This window comes from Triticum aestivum, chromosome 5A (genome assembly GCF_018294505.1).
Source record: "Triticum aestivum cultivar Chinese Spring chromosome 5A, IWGSC CS RefSeq v2.1, whole genome shotgun sequence".
Classification (NCBI taxonomy): domain Eukaryota; kingdom Viridiplantae; phylum Streptophyta; class Magnoliopsida; order Poales; family Poaceae; genus Triticum; species Triticum aestivum.
This window is the reverse complement of record NC_057806.1, coordinates 553,420,032-553,436,267: the sequence shown is the minus strand read 5'-3', so window position 1 is coordinate 553,436,267 and position 16,236 is coordinate 553,420,032. Positions and strand designations below refer to the sequence as shown.

The 16,236-nt window shown below is 39.6% G+C and overlaps 1 long non-coding RNA gene across 1 annotated transcript; it reads left to right on the top strand.

Annotated features, from left to right (window-relative positions):
* The first annotated feature begins 6,334 nt into the window (after nt 1-6,334).
* LOC123107647 (uncharacterized) lies at nt 6,335-9,086 on the top strand. Its single transcript, XR_006451712.1, has 3 exons — nt 6,335-6,406; nt 6,507-6,592; nt 8,924-9,086. It is a non-coding gene; the product is annotated as an uncharacterized lncRNA (long non-coding RNA).
* Nucleotides 9,087-16,236: the final 7,150 nt, after the last annotated feature.

Here is a 16,236-nt window from a genome sequence, read left to right as displayed (position 1 = left end):
CATGGATGTCTGGACGATTTTGCCGCCTCTGGATTTACTGTATTGCTTCTCTTAATTAGCACGCGGGCCTCCTCCGGGTACGGTATTCTCATTACTATCGTCGTGCCCCGCCTCGCATAAACCCTCTCCGCGCTGCATCCCACAGCGCCCACACGAAATCTGATTTGTGCACCAGGAACCTTGCATGTGCTTAATTTGCACAACCGATCGCCGTTGTAGTTTCATTCATCCATACGCGAGATGAAGCTCATGTTCACCCTTTGGTAGGATCTTGCAGCTCTTTCATGTTTCTTTACTCTTGGCATGCATGTTTAGTCCTCCCATCTGCACGTTAATTAACCTTTTTTTTCTCAACCTCCTGCAGCAGTTCCGTTTCATATCTTGAGTTTATCTATCTATATACATCAACCCAAGAAGAAGAAGATGTCGGTGCTTATGTTAGACGTCGTTACCAGTATTAACCCTCCATTAGCGCATCTGGGCACCGGTTTTGTTGCTTATTTCCGTCGAAGAACAGTCCTAATAATAACAAATGAGCATGTTGTCCAAGGGGCTATGTTTGTTAGGGTTAGGCTCCCGGGCGGAAAGCCAACAGTTCACTGGAGAAGTGCTGGTGGCAGACAACCAAGTGGACCTTGCTATAGTTCGATTTGTTAGAATCTTAGGGTTTTCGGTCTACCCCTAATTCCTCTGCGCTTATCCGTGGTGCCGCTCACAATTCGCATATCTGAGGCTAGGGGTAGGGACATTCTTATATTGTCTTTCCAAAGAGTCCACCTCTTATACAGATATAAGATTCCTAGTCTTTTCCACTAGTTTCCGGGATAGAGTCCAAATCAAATTACCAACCACGATCATATTTGTCCGTTTAACGGATTCTACCCGTTTTGTCCCCGGAGCACGCGCTTGTGAGCAACGCGCCATAATAGAGTGTAAATTCCTCTAATTATGTAGATCAACATTAGAGCTGTAATCTAACTATACGATCTAGCTCCTTCCAATCATCAGTGTACCCGGGTAGTCTTTCCAATATAAATAGTATATTGTATTCCACTGATAATCGACCAGCTTCCTTAAGCATATGTTACTTGAGTACATTCCAACAAGTGATAATTTTCCATGCTAAACATGTAAAACAATTCCATGTACAAATACATGTATAATTCCATAATGAGGTATTCCGAATATTTAACAATTCCAAGTAATTTGAATATAGTTGCAGGACACATAATTCCAACATCTCCCACTTGTCCAAAACGATCATTCAAATATTCGTGAACCCATAGCCTTAACATGCTTGCCAAATATCTCCTGACTAAGTGGATCAGTCAAGGGATCAACAATCATATTAACACTACATTGAAAACCCACAAATATATACGGTGATACTTCCCTTCAATATGTTTCCTTGTTGTGACTCTTAAGATCACTAGAGACCTTTAGTTTCCGCCTAATTATTCCAGCATAGCTGTCCTCGGCGCCTCGAGTATTATTTCCTCGAGTGTAATTCCACCGTTTGTAGGCACCTTGAGTATTTTGTTTCCTCCCATGAAATTCCGCATCAATTATTTTCCATCACATATATAATAATATGATCAATTCCACATTGAGTCAAGTATAAGATAACCACGTTGAATAAATTTTCAAAACCACATAAATATCAAATCCAATCAGTAAATGAAGTTCCATAATTAACCATGTTTTGAAAGAAATTCCTGACTTCGGTCAGTGAACCTGCACCATATTAGTACTATAAAAAAATATTGAATATGCGTACCTGGACTTATTTCTCATCTTGTAGCTAGAGTAATAGCTTCCTCAACGTGTTTACCTTTAATAAAAATTTCAGAATAAGTGACAGGTTGTGATGCACTTTCCACATTCTTATATGATGTGTGAGATTCCCTTAGCTGCTCGTCTTTCATTCCACTGCTTGAATGTAGCATAAATTCCGGTAGCTAAGGTATGATAATATAATGAAGATACATACGAATTCCAGTACCATTTATTATTCTATTTTCCCCGAGAGTTCAAATGTAATTCGTCACCGAGTATGATTCCCTTTATCAAAGGTATTTTAACAGATTTGCAATTTTCCATAGAGAAACACTTCAAAATATTTTCTATGTATTTCAACTCGTAAAGCATAGGATGTCTCAAATGTTCCTTTCATATGAAAGTTAAAAGATTACCAAGCTTTCACTTCCATCAATGTGACTTTATCATTGCAAACAACAAGACAATATTAACATATACAATAATAATGCAAAATACATTTTACACTTACGTTTGTAAATGACCGCCTTGCTTCATTTAAAAAAACCATATGACGTGCCATTCCATTGATGTGAAGCTTGTTATAAGACCATACATTAATATACTCAAATAGCAAACCATGTCTTAAGTTCCTCTTTCCCAAAATTCCAGGAGAGAGAGTTTCCACAAAGTATATTTCCCTCTGTGTGAATAGTTGAATAACAAGAGTGATATTATAATATTCCACTTAGCCAAATATCCTTACAAAAAAAATCATTTCCAGACATTAGGCTTGCGGTTATTTGGTATGATATCAAGTTCCCAAACTATGCTCTTCCTCATTTGAGTTTATTCCTTCCCGCAATTTTTCCACCCATAGTTGACATTGATAAAAAAACTTTAAGAGAATTCAGTGATTCCTCTAAAATTTAGAGTGACATCCGCCAACAAAACATAACAATTATCCAGACATGATATTCCAAGCTTATTCCTCCCACTTATCCTATGCATGTCATGATGGGAGTGTCACTTGTAGTTTCCTTGGGGTCAAGATTATATTCTAGTATGATTGTCAATAATTCCACCCTGATCATAAAAATGATTGTGTTCTATTTTCCACCAGTATTCTTTTTCCAGATAACTTAGGAAACACCCTTTGATCCACTAGAATAACCATCATAAATTTCCTGGTGTGCGCTTTGTAATAACTGAGAATTTCATGTCAAAATAGAAGATTTCCTTCTAGTCAAGTGACTGTACTAGATGGAGAATGATATCAACAGATGATAATATGCAATGCTTCTTTCGAAAGAAACAAGGGAGTATACAAGACAGTTAATTCCTCCATTCAATTGTGGAGTGCGCGGTATATTACAACGGTGAATAGTTCCATGCTCTTTACAAACAAACGATATATTCCTGAAGTGTAATTCCCCCACCAATCAGTGGTTAAAACTATGATATTATTTAGTCAACTGATTTTTCCACTTCAGTATAACATGTGACCAGCACAATAAAACCTTCAGACTTGTATAATAAAATATAAGCATAACCATATAAAAGTGTAATCATCGAAGAGTGATATGAAATAAATAATCTGACCTCTAGTGGGAGTGTCCAAACAATACCATAAGTATATCAGGAAAAAAAATCATGTGAAACTTTTTATATCCTTCCACCTTAATAAAAAAAGGTGTATTAAAAAATCATATATGGTTCACATGTACCATAGTCCTCCCACTAAAGTTTAAAATTCTAGAATCAATAAGCCTCTTGATCCAGTTCCAAGATATGTGACCAAGTCATTGATGACGTAGATAATAAGATTCCAAGCATGTGTTCCAATTGTTGATATTCCTCCATATGGAGTTATCTTCGCCGAATATAAAAATAATTTTGGTTTTCCAACTTCCAATGGACATCAAGAAAGATAGATCATTCTGTGAAAATCCATAATGCACTAATTTAACCGTTAAGCAATCTTTCACTCTTCCTTTTCCAAACAGTATGTCATAATCAATAGATTCCATGATATATCAATAAAGCAAATCCGTTCTCACCGAATTGCACAGAGTGTCCTATAACAATAATATTTTCCCTCCACAACGGAGTTTCATGGCATAATTAAAAATGCAAAGTACATCAATTTTCCTTTGAAATAGTGGCATGCCAATAAAGTTGTGACATATGAAGATCAGATTTCCTTGTCCTTGGAGTGACCCCTATCTTCCTCCATAAACAAGTGATGCTCAACAGACGACACTTCAATGAATTCCTTTTCATGCCAGGTTGCTGTAACCACCATAATTTTCCTCTAGGGAGTCAAAACATAATTTCCAATTCCAAGTATTTATGATATTTAATATTTCCTTGGAATTGATTGCATGAAAATAAAATCCATATATCCTCTAGTAATATATGGTAACCAGAATGTGCAACAAAACTACTTGGAAAGTAGCAGTCGACAAAATAAATTTTCCTTGCATACAAATGAAAGACATACCTTCCTGTTTGCAAATTCAATTGACAAATACTACTAAATTTTCCTTTCCAAGGTGCAATGACTGGATCCTCCCTTGAGAAATTTTCATTTGTATGCTGGGTGAAGACAGATACTGAAATTACATAGATTAATTCCTTGTGATTTCCGTCCCAGATCAGGGTGCGCACAAGTGTCAAGATAGCCGAGAAACACCAGCCTTCCTTTTTACAGTTTGATCCTTATAGATAAATATTGTGGACATGGACGTCATGTAGATCTGCACGCGTACGAGTTAATCCTTGCTGCCATCCTTGTTGATTTGCAGAGTAGAATTAGCCTTCCCAGGATTGCTTGGCCTTTCCGGATTGTTTTCTCCGTAAAAATAAAGAACATGATCTATCAATCAATTTCTTGTGATGTCCTACCCATATCAGGGTGTACACAAGTATCGTGACTGCCAAGATATATACTTAGCCTTTTGACATAACGATCTGATCCTCGATCTGACGCTTCCGAGTAAATACAACTGCCATATTATATGAATCTAAACAGCAGCGGTTCCACGGTCCTCTGGTCTGTGTGAACGACGGACACCGTTGAGATAGATGCCCGCTGCCTCCTGCATCCGCGTGCGAAACTGGGGAAGAGTCTACAGCGACCCGCGCGCATAGAAACTAACCTCCAGTTATTTTGCGGAGCAAGAACTGGTAGCAACCAAAGCATGTGAAGATTTGATGCTTGTACGAGACGATAAGCTCACTTCCTCGATCTGAGTGCTAAAAAGAAAAAGGAAACAAGAGATCTGGCTTCACGTGAAGACTAGTACTGTTGCTTAATCTGGTAGCAGATGAACTCGTAGCCGCACGGGTGTTACGAGCTTACGGCACACAGTGGCAGCCTGCAGAACCGAGCGGCGACCAGCGGATACCAGAAAAAAGTGACGAGAGATTTCGCAGCGGATTATATTTGCAGCCGCAGGCCGAGAGCGGGCCAGAGTTGATAGCAGATCAGAAGACCGAGTCGTCGGCGAGTTCACTGCTGATCAGGGACGGCAGAGTTGCGTGGCAGACTAGGATCGTGGGCGACGACGCCCCAACTTGCTCCGATGCCAATGTTAGAATCTTGGGGTTTTCGGTCTACCCCCTAATTCCTTTGCGCTTATCCGTGGTGCCGCTCACAATTCGTATATCTGAGGCTAGAGGGTAGGGACCTTTTTATATTGTCTTTCCAAAGAGTCCACCTCTTATACAGATATAAGATTCCTAGTCTTTTCCACTAGTTTCCGGGATAGAGTCCAGATCAAATTACCAACCACGATCATATTTGTCTGTTTAACGGATTCTACCCGTTTTGTCCTCGGAGCACGCGCTTGTGAGCAACGCGCCATAATAGGAGTGTAAATTCCTCTAATTATGTAGATCAACATTAGAGCTGTAATCTAACTATACGATCTAGCTCCTTCCAATCATCAGTGTATCCGGATAGTCTTTCCAATACAAATAGTATATTGTATTCCACTGATAATCGACCAGCTTCCTTAAGCATATGTTACTTAAGTACATTCCAACAAGTGATAATTTTCCATGCTAAATATGTAAAACAATTCCATGTATAAATACATGTATAATTTCATAATGAGATATTCCGAATATTTAAGAATTCCAAGTAATTTGAAAATAGTTGCATGACACATAATTCCAACACGATTGGTTAATGTGGAGGAACCGTTTCAACCTATTGTGTTCGCGGATGTATCTATTGATAACTTTCCATGGACGGCATATGCTCATGGATATTTCTTGGTCCTTGGAGCGCCGGTCATCAACCCTGCGAGGGCTCCCGGTGAGATTAAGTACGTAAAAAGACACTTAAATTTCAATTGAATTGCATTGGACGACTTACAGTATAGTAGTAGTACTAGCTAGCACTATACAGTATCATTTAATTTACTGAAGCTGGGCCTTTTATGTTTCTCTCAGCGGCGCGTTCTTTCGAAATAATGTTCACTACCTACAAGGGGATTTCGCATTTCGGCATGGAATGTCCGGTGGACCAGTTACTATGGGAAACAGAGTCATTGGAGTCAGTACCGCAGTTGCGTGGGGACCGAGCGTCATTATTTCCCTGCATACTGTACACATGACACTTATGTTTTGGTGTGGTCTTAATGTAAGAATTCCAGATCGATCGACTTCATTTTTCCTTTGAAGCAGGGATTTCAAAAAAAAATTACACTGTGTATAGGCTGTTTCTAATCCCATGTTTTTAGGACGGAGACCCTACTATTGATGAGATGCTAGAAATGCTTGCTGCTGGTGCCGCCTAATCAGTTCCACAATTTCAAGTAAAATCAAGGTACTTCCTCGGTTTAAATGTATTTTTCCATCACTCAACCATGCGTCCATGCACTAACTGAAAGGAAGTAAAGCATCTAACTTGCTATGAAATAACAGTCCGAATATTTATCGTTAATTAGTCACGATATTTCCTAATGCAATGTACCCCCTTCGTTCCTAAATATTTGTCCTTCTAGACATTTCAAATGACTACTACATTCGGATGTGTGTAGACATATTTTAGAGTGTAGATTCACTCATTTTGCTCCGTATGTAGTCACTTGTTGAAATGACTAGAAAGACAAGTATTTAGGAACGGAGGGAGTAGTGTGATATAGACTTATGTTGCTTACTTGGACAGATGGGGAAAATATCTGTTCGCTTATCTTGCCTTGTTTTAAACCTTCAAGCTTAGTAAGAAGTGGCATGTCAGCACACATTTGAAAGGGGTTACACGGAAAGATGAAACCATAAGAACATATTTATATGTTTATGCTTATATTGAAAGAAAGTGAAATGCCAAAGTGGCTACATCTGCTCTGTTTGTCATACAAAACATAATAAATTTCAAGTTTTGCTCATACAGTGGAAAACTATTTCAATTACATAAGAAAGATGACAATAGCAAGAGAACGTATAGATGATATTTATTGGATTTCATTCGTGAGACAAAAAAATTGTTGGACAACTCAGGTTTGGTAAAATGGCACTAATTTTGGCTCGATTTGCACAAGAGAACACAATCCTAGGCTCGGAGCATATAGATAAAGGTAGATATTTCCATTCTCATTCAGACTAAAGATATATGTGGATATATCTATCTTTAGTCTGTTTGATAAACAAACATACCTTCCTTTTTCAATCCGATGATATTGTTATGCGCCCATCTGATCATTCCGATGTGCAAATATTTACCCGAACCCGCAAAACAAAATCATAATAGAAAAAGAGTTATACTATAAGAGTAGTCCAAGTTATTGAGAGATTAGCAAACAAAAAGAATCTCTGCAATTAGATTATTTCCTAAACAAAGTGATTTATAGCATTCCATCTGAAGATAGGAACATGCACCGTACCAAATATATGTGATGTTAGTAAGCACTATCAGACTGAAGGTATGGATGAATAAGGAAGAAGCAAAACCTCTTGACGAGTACTCAAAGCGAAAGAATGGAAGCCACGGCAGACGGGATTAGGCATTTACAGTAAGTACACCTGCGGTCGAATTAGTATGCACCAATTAGTTTTTTTTTATGCTGGAGCTGAAATCACACTATATCTGCAGCTTACACTCTCAATTCTCGCAAGGACGGGGAACAATCATAAGTTCAGTTAAGTAAGAAGATGTAGAAACAACAATGCTAATAATACCACCATATATTTGAACCACATGAGAGACCAGCCACTCGAAAACCAAGGCTACACCTACAGTATAGAGAAGCAATACATCATATTTCTCTCCAATTAAAAGCGCAGAAACAAGGTTGCTAATTTGCAAAACATTGACCTGCTTGTTGAATGGCCGGAGGTAGCTGGTCAAGCTTCCAAGCAGTGGTGGTGGTGCTTGCTACGATCAACATTACACCATTAAATAACATGACAAGCAAATTTGCTCTGAAATATGTGAACAGTTATGACATTTTTTTATGGAGACTATGGTTGCTTACTATCACAGTTGCATAGCAAAAAACCGAAACTTCCTCTTGTATGTTAAGCTATCCCATTGCAATGTCGCAGTTTTGAACTAGTTTGAACTACACTTATTTTGGATTGGATGGAGTAGACAAAATTAGATGAAGAATCAGTGTATATGTCTGAACTCAACAGTAGCTACCGTGATCACTTCATCTTCTTTTCTATCCGAGTAAACACCCACTCCAACTTCATTCCTTACATGCCCAAAGAAAATTAGAACAAGAGTAGTGTTCTTGCTAGAGCACTGCTAAAAAGTATTATGAACAGATCTAGTGCATGTATGTCCGCACATAGACTGTGTGAAAGCAATTATTTTGCATCTTCTTATAGAAATTTATCACTATGCACAATTAGCAAAAAAAATTAAGCTATAGGATTGCATGTGGGCAGCAAACGGACACGGAACCTTCCCTGAACGTGGACAAAGAGGACGTTACTCCCTGGGAGGCTACTAAGATTCAACTCGACCAATATATAGATATGATAATAGAGTTTTTTATGTGTTTTTCTAAGAAAATGGTGCATTAATTAGTAAATATATGTAGATATGATAGTCTATGCGCTATGCATATGTCTAATGTATCTTGTTTCATAATTGTATTGCTGTAAGTATCATCTGTCTCTCATGCTTCTCCTCTTGCCATGTTTTGACTAGGAATGAAATATCAGCAGTGGCATGGAGTGCTTGCTTGTTGCGTTGCTGAATCCTGGAGTCGACTGGAAGATGGTTTATTGTTATTTAAAATTTTATTTTCGAAGCTGTTGGAGTGATGTGTTAAGTTATTCGTGTCATGTCAGTTTGTGTATTATTCATGTACGGGGCTACATTACAATGTTAAGTATTGTTATTTGTTGTATGTATGCATCAATGTATCGGACCGATTATGAGTACCTTGTGTTGAAATATATTGCCCACCTCCCTCCATCAGTTCAGACTTTTGAATAAGTTAGTTCGTGCATGAATTCAATATGGTATCCGAGCCAAGAGGTCTTGAGTTCAAGACCCTGCCAACGCAGTATTAAATAAAACGATTCTGTGGCCTACATCGATCCCACGTCTAAGGACTAAAATAGCCTAGACGTGAGGGGGGGTGTTGAAATATATTGCCCGTCTCCCTCCATCAGTTTGGACTTTTGGATGAGTTGGCTGGTGCATGAATTCAATATGGTATCCGAGCCAAGAGGTCTTGAGTTCAAAACCCTGCCAACGCAGTATTAAATAAAACCTTTTTTTGAAAAGGAGGGTCACCCCCTAGGAAAAATGGACAAAACTGACCCAAAGTCGAAACAAATTCAAACAATAAACTCTCGGCGAAAATATGTCACAGAAATAACCCTTTCGGGTAGCGCCATTCTGACAGGCGCTACACTTCCTGCCAACATGGTGTGGTGCGGCCATGTCCGTGCCCACCCCTGGTTGTGTGAAGCCTTTCGTCTAGGCACTATGCTATGGAGCATAGCCCTTTTACTTAGATGCTACACACTGACTTAGAGAATTTCCAACTCGCCTCAGCCCTCGTATGCTCTTTGTTGCTCTTTGGCCCCGGCAATGGGAAAATACAAAGTCCTAGAGTAGCGTCGGTGCGTTAGGAGCTATCCAACACATCATAGTGCCTTCCCCTTAAGTGCTATGATATCTTCCCCTTAAGTGCTATGATAATTGAACTGCATGTCGAGAGAGCATTTCTTAATGGACAAGTCAATAATTAATGACAGAATGATAGTCCATTCTTGCATACTCTGCACTCCCAAATTAATATCCAGCTTTCTTTTTGCAGCATTTTTAGCAGATTCAACATCTCCAAAGCTATTGAGGTCTACTCCTGTTGCTTCTTCGACAAGACGATGCATGGTTTCCCTTCTCCTTTTCAGAGAGATTTCAGTTCCCTGCTTCATAGTAAATACGCCAGTTTATGAAGTGAAAAGAATACAAATAGAAGTATATACATGTGCTTTAAGTATTATGAGTTGAGTGTGCATGTGTCCAGTGCCAATCTGCATAGGGTAATCCAGGTCAGGCAATAAGACCCAAAACCAGACTACTAGTAGAGCATCATTGATGACAAGAATAAATGACAACGAAAAACAAGGTGTAGTAAAGCAGTGATATGAGCAACAAATGATGACATGATTTTTCTGTGATGCTTGCCTTGACAATCCAAATTCACTCACATAATGCAGCACAATATAGTCTCGTACTATAGGTAGACTTGAAATGCATTACCTGGTAATCAATCTTAAGCTTTCCGATCATAGCCATAGCATGTCGAGTTACAATTTCTTCAGCCAAATTCATCATGCTTTCATAGTCTGAATATGCTTCATACATCTAGCTTCCAAATATAAGGGAGAAAGTGAGACCTTATTTAAAGTAGCACATTATGGAAGCAAAAAGGAAAGAAGAGAAAGGGGTGTGTGAAATGAAAAGCTAGAGATAGAGCAATTAAGCTACAAGATAGCTCCCTAAAAAAGGAGAGCTAAACAACATAATGAAAAAAACATATGAGATTTACATCAATGGTGGTAAATTCAGAATTATGACGAGTAGACATGTCTTCATTTCAGAATATTCTCCCAATCTCATAAACTTTCTCGAGCCCTCCAACCTGCCTTTTGATTATCATAGCACCTAAGGGGGAGGCGCTATGATGAGTTGGATAGCGTCTTACCCACAAACGCTACTCTAATACTTAGATAAATAGATCTAGCAAAAACATAACATAAAATAAATAAAGAAGTGCAGCAAGATATTTTTAGATTTTAATATGATAGGAAATAGACTCGGGAGCCGTAAATTTCACTAGAGGCTTCTCTCGAGACAATAGCATACAATGGGAAAACAAATTACTATCAGGCAATTGATAGAAGAGCAAATAATTACGACGTTATCCAAGGCAATGCTCATGTATATAGGCATCACGTCCAAGATTAGTAGACCGACTCCTGCATGCATCTACTACTATTACTCCACACATTGAGCGCTATCCAGCATGCATCTAGTGTATTAAGTTTATGGAAAAACGAAGTAATGCAATAATAACGATGACATGATGTAGACAAAATCTATTCATGTAGGAATAGACCCCATCTTTTTATCCTTAATAGCAACGATACATGTGATTGCTTGTATCTGCGTTGGTAATTCCTTGAAGAGAAGGGGATGATGCAGCATACCAATGATAAGTATTTTTCTCAGTTATGAAACCAAGGTTATCAATCCAGTAGAAAAACCAAACAACACTATGTAAACAACACATGCACATAAATAGCAAATACTTGCAACCCAACGTGTAAGAGGGGTTGTCAATCCCTCCTCGGTATTGAAATATATTAAATTATATAATATTTGATAAATAGATCTTGCAAAAACACACGAAAAAGTGCAACAAGGTATTTTTGGGTTTTAATATGATAGAAAATAGACCCGGGGGGCCGTACATTTTACTAAAGGCTTCTCTCGAGAAAATAACAAATGGTGGGTAAACAAATTACCATTGGGCAATTGATAGAAGAGCAAATAATTATGACGATATTCAAGGCAATGATCATATATATAGGCATCGCGTCCAAAATTAGTAGACTGACTCCTACCTGCATCTACTACTATTACTACACACATCGACTGCTATCCAGCATGCATCTAGTGTATTAAGTTCATGAAAAAATGGAGTAATGCAATAAGAACGATGACATGATGTAGACAAGATCTATTCATGTAGGAATAGATCCCATCTTTTTATCCTTAATGGCAACGATACATGCGTGTCATGTCTCTTTATGTCACTGAGATTGAGTACCGCAAGATCGAACCCATCTCAAAGCACCTCTTCTCATTGCAAGAAAAATCAATCTAGTTGGCCAAACCAAACCAAAGCTTCGAAGAAGAAATATGAGCACTAATAATCATGCATAAAAGAGTTCAGCAAAGACTCAAATAATATTCATGGATAGATCTGATCATAAACTCGCAATTCATCGGATCCCAACAAACACACCGTAAAAAGTCATTACATCGAATAGATCTCCAAGAACATCAAGGAGAACATTGTATTGAAGATCAGAAAGAGAGAAGAAGACATCTAGATACTACCTACGGACCCATAGGTGTATGGTAAACTACTCACGCATCATCAGAGGGGCAAGGGTGATGATGAAGAACCCTTCCGTGATCGTTGACCCCTTCGATAGAGTGTTAGAAAAGGCCTCTAGATTGGATCTCGTGGTTCTGGAACTTACAACGACTGGAGTTATGTTTCGTCGACTCCCCTAGGATTTTTGGGATTTTAGAGTATTTATAGAGGTGAAGGTCGGTGAAGGGATGCCTGTGGGCTCCACTCCCACCAGGGCGTGCCCTGGTGCCTAGTGGGCCCCACAGACCCCCATCTAGTGCACTTCTTGGGCCTCATGGGTGTCTTTTGGGCAAAAAAAATCTCCAAATTATTTCGTTCATTTGGACTTCGTTTGGTATTGATATTCTGCAAAGTAAAAAACAAACAAAAAATAACAACTGGCACTGGCCACTATGTCAATAGGTTAGTCTCAAAAAATGATATAAAGTTGCTAGTAAATGAATATAAAACATCCAAGATTGATAATATAACAGCATGGAACAATAAAAAATTATAGATACGTTGGAGACATATCAACATGTGTGTCATGTCTCGTTCTGTCACTAAGATTGAGCACCGCAAGATCAAACACATCACAAAGCACCTCTTCCCATTGCAAGAAAAATCAATCTAGTTGGCCAAACCAAACCAAAATCTCGGAGAAGAAATATGAGGCTATAACAATCATGCATAAAAGAGTTCAGCAAAGACTCGAATAACATTCATGGATAGATCTGATCATAAACTCACAATTCATTAGATCCCAACAAACACACCACAAAAAGTCATTATATCAAATAGATCTCCAAGAACATTAAGGAGAACATTGTATTGAAGATCAAAAAAAGAGAAGAAGTCATCTAGCTACTACATACAGACCCGTAGGTCCGTGGTAAACTACTCACGCATCATAGGGTGATGATGAAGAACCCCTCCGTGATCGTTGACCCCTCCGGCAGAGTGCCGAAAAAGGCCTCTAGATTGGATCTCGTGGTTCTGGAACTTGCGGCGGCTGGAATTGTGTTTCGTCGACTCTCCTAGGTTTTTTGGGATTTTAGAGTATTTATAGAGGTGGATGGCGGTGGAGAAGCTTCCCATGGGCTCCACTACCCACCAGGGCACGCCTGGGCCTTTTGACACGCCCTGGTGCCTAATGGGCCCCATGGGCCTCCTCCCATGCACTTCTTTGGCTCTCTGGGTGTCTTATGTCCAGAAATGTTTTTCCAAAAAAATTCATGGCATTTGGACTTTGTTTGGTATTGATATTCTACAAAGTAAAAAACAAGCAGAAAACAACAATTGTCACTGATATAAAGTTGCTAGTAATTGAATATAAAATATCCAAGATTAATAATATAACAACATGAAATAATAAAAATTATATATATATTGGAGACGTATCATCTCGCGGCACAAACTATGGTCTGTTCCTGATCCATCACTTTCTGCTATCTTGCTGCTGCAATGCCTGAGATTTTTGGTTGCTGATATGGTTCTGACGATATAGCTACAATAGCATCAGCTTATCTAATGATTCGGAAAATTTTGCTAATGCAATAGTCCGAAGCAAAACCTTTGTTCTTTTCGTTTGTGCAGGAACTTTGTTGCCATCTCATCTGGTTGGGTTGTGTCAAGGGAAGAGAAGAGGGCCATGTCATGGAGCAGCTGCAACTGCATGCTAGGAGAGGACGGCTGACCCCTACGCCACAGAAGCTCTCTCTCTCTCTCTCTGTTCTGTTAATGATCTAGGAGAATCATCAGCCAATTTAAACAAATATGAGCAGATTCATTTGATTCATCAATCTCTTTTGATCCCACAAGTTGGGCCGTATTAGATGTGAAGGAGATTCAGAAAATTTGTGCCTTTTCATTTGATTCTTTCTTGTATTCACATACTAGATGGTCGTGTGAAGAATTTTACATGTGTTTGTCAAATATTGCCTGCAGGTCATGTGTTTAAAATGTTTGTTTACCCAAGTTGTGATGTCACCATCTATCCTTTTCAGTCCGGTTAATCTATATGCATTCCTTCAGCTGATGCATTCATGATATAAGTTTTTTCTTCTTTTGGATTTCTGGTTTTGATTCATGTCAAATCAAATGCAAATATGCAATTGGTGCTAGTATAGTGATGCTACTCTTATCAGGCACATACTTTGTTCTAATCGAATTTGATAGGATTAATGTGACACACTACCCGTAGCTAGTGCAGAGGACTAGCCGGCCTGGTCTCCTAGCTAGTTGTTATCATGCACCTTCTCCTGTCCTTGTGAAGGAAATATGCCCTGGAGGCAATACTAATGTTATTATTTTATTTCCTTATATCATGATAAATGTTTATTATTCATGCTAGAATTGTATTATCCGGAAACATAATACTTGTGTGAATACATAGACAAACCAAACGTCACTAGTATGCCTCTACTTGACTAGCTCATTAATCAAAGATGGTTATGTTTCCTAACCATAGACATGTGTTGTCATTTGATTAACGGGATCACATTATTAGGAGAATGATGTGATTGACATGACCCATTCCATTAGCTTAGCACCCGATCGTTTAGTATGTTGCTATTGCTTTCTTCATGACTTATACATGTTCCTATGACTATGAGATTATGCAACTCCCGTTTGCCGGAGGAACACTTTGTGTGCTACCAAACGTCACAACGTAACTGGGTGATTATAAAGGAGCTCTACAGGTGTCTCCAAAGGTACATGTTGGGTTGGCGTATTTCGAGATTAGGATTTGTCACTCCGATTGTCGGAGAGGTATCTCTGGGCCCTCTCGGTAATGCACATCACATAAGCCTTGCAAGCATTTCAACTAATGAGTTAGTTGCGAGATGATGTATTACGAAACGAGTAAAGAGACTTGCCAGTAGCGAGATTGAACTAGGTATTGAGATATCGACGATCGAATCTCGGGCAAGTAAAATACCGATGACAAAGGGAACAACGTATGTTGTTATGCGGTCTGACCGATAAAGATCTTCGTAGAATATGTAGGAGCCAATATGAGCATCCAGGTTCTGCTATTGGTTATTGACCGGAGACGTGTCTCGGTCATGTCTACATTGTTCTCGAACCCGTAGGGTCCGCACGCTTAAGGTTTCGATGACAATTATATTATGAGTTTATGAGTTTTGATGTACTGAAGTTAGTTCGGAGTCCCGGATGTGATCACGCACATAGCGAGGAGTCTCGAAATGGTCGATACATAAAGATTGATATATTAGACGGCTATATTCGGACACCGGAAGTGTTCCGGGTCATTTCGGAGAAAACCGGAGAGCCGGAGGGTTACCGGAACCCTACCAGGAGAAGTAATGGGCCATATGGGCCTTAGTGGAGAGAGAGAGGGGCAGCCAGAGTGGGCCGCGCGCCTCCTCCCCCCCTTGTCCGAATTGGAGTAGGAGAGGGGGGCGGCGCCCCCCTTTCCTTCTTCCTCCCCACTTTCTTCCCCCTCCTAGTAGGAGTCCTACTCCTACTAGGAGGAGGACTCCTCCTGGCGCGCCAATAGGGGCCGGCCGGCCTCCTCCCCTTGCTCCTTTATATACGGGGGCAGGGGGCACCCCTAGAGACACAAGTTGATCCACGTGATCATATTCTTAGCCGTGTGTGGTGCCCCCTTCCACCATAATCCTCGATAATATTGTAGCGGTGCTTAGGCGAAGCCCTGCGACGGTAGTACATCAAGATCATCACCACGCCATCGTGTTGACGGAACTCTTCCCCGACACTTTGCTGGATCGGAGTCCGGGGATCGTCATTGAGCTGAACGTGTGCTAAAACTCGGAGGTGCCGTAGTTTCGGTGCTTGATCGGTCAGGCCGTGAAGACGTACGACTACATCAACC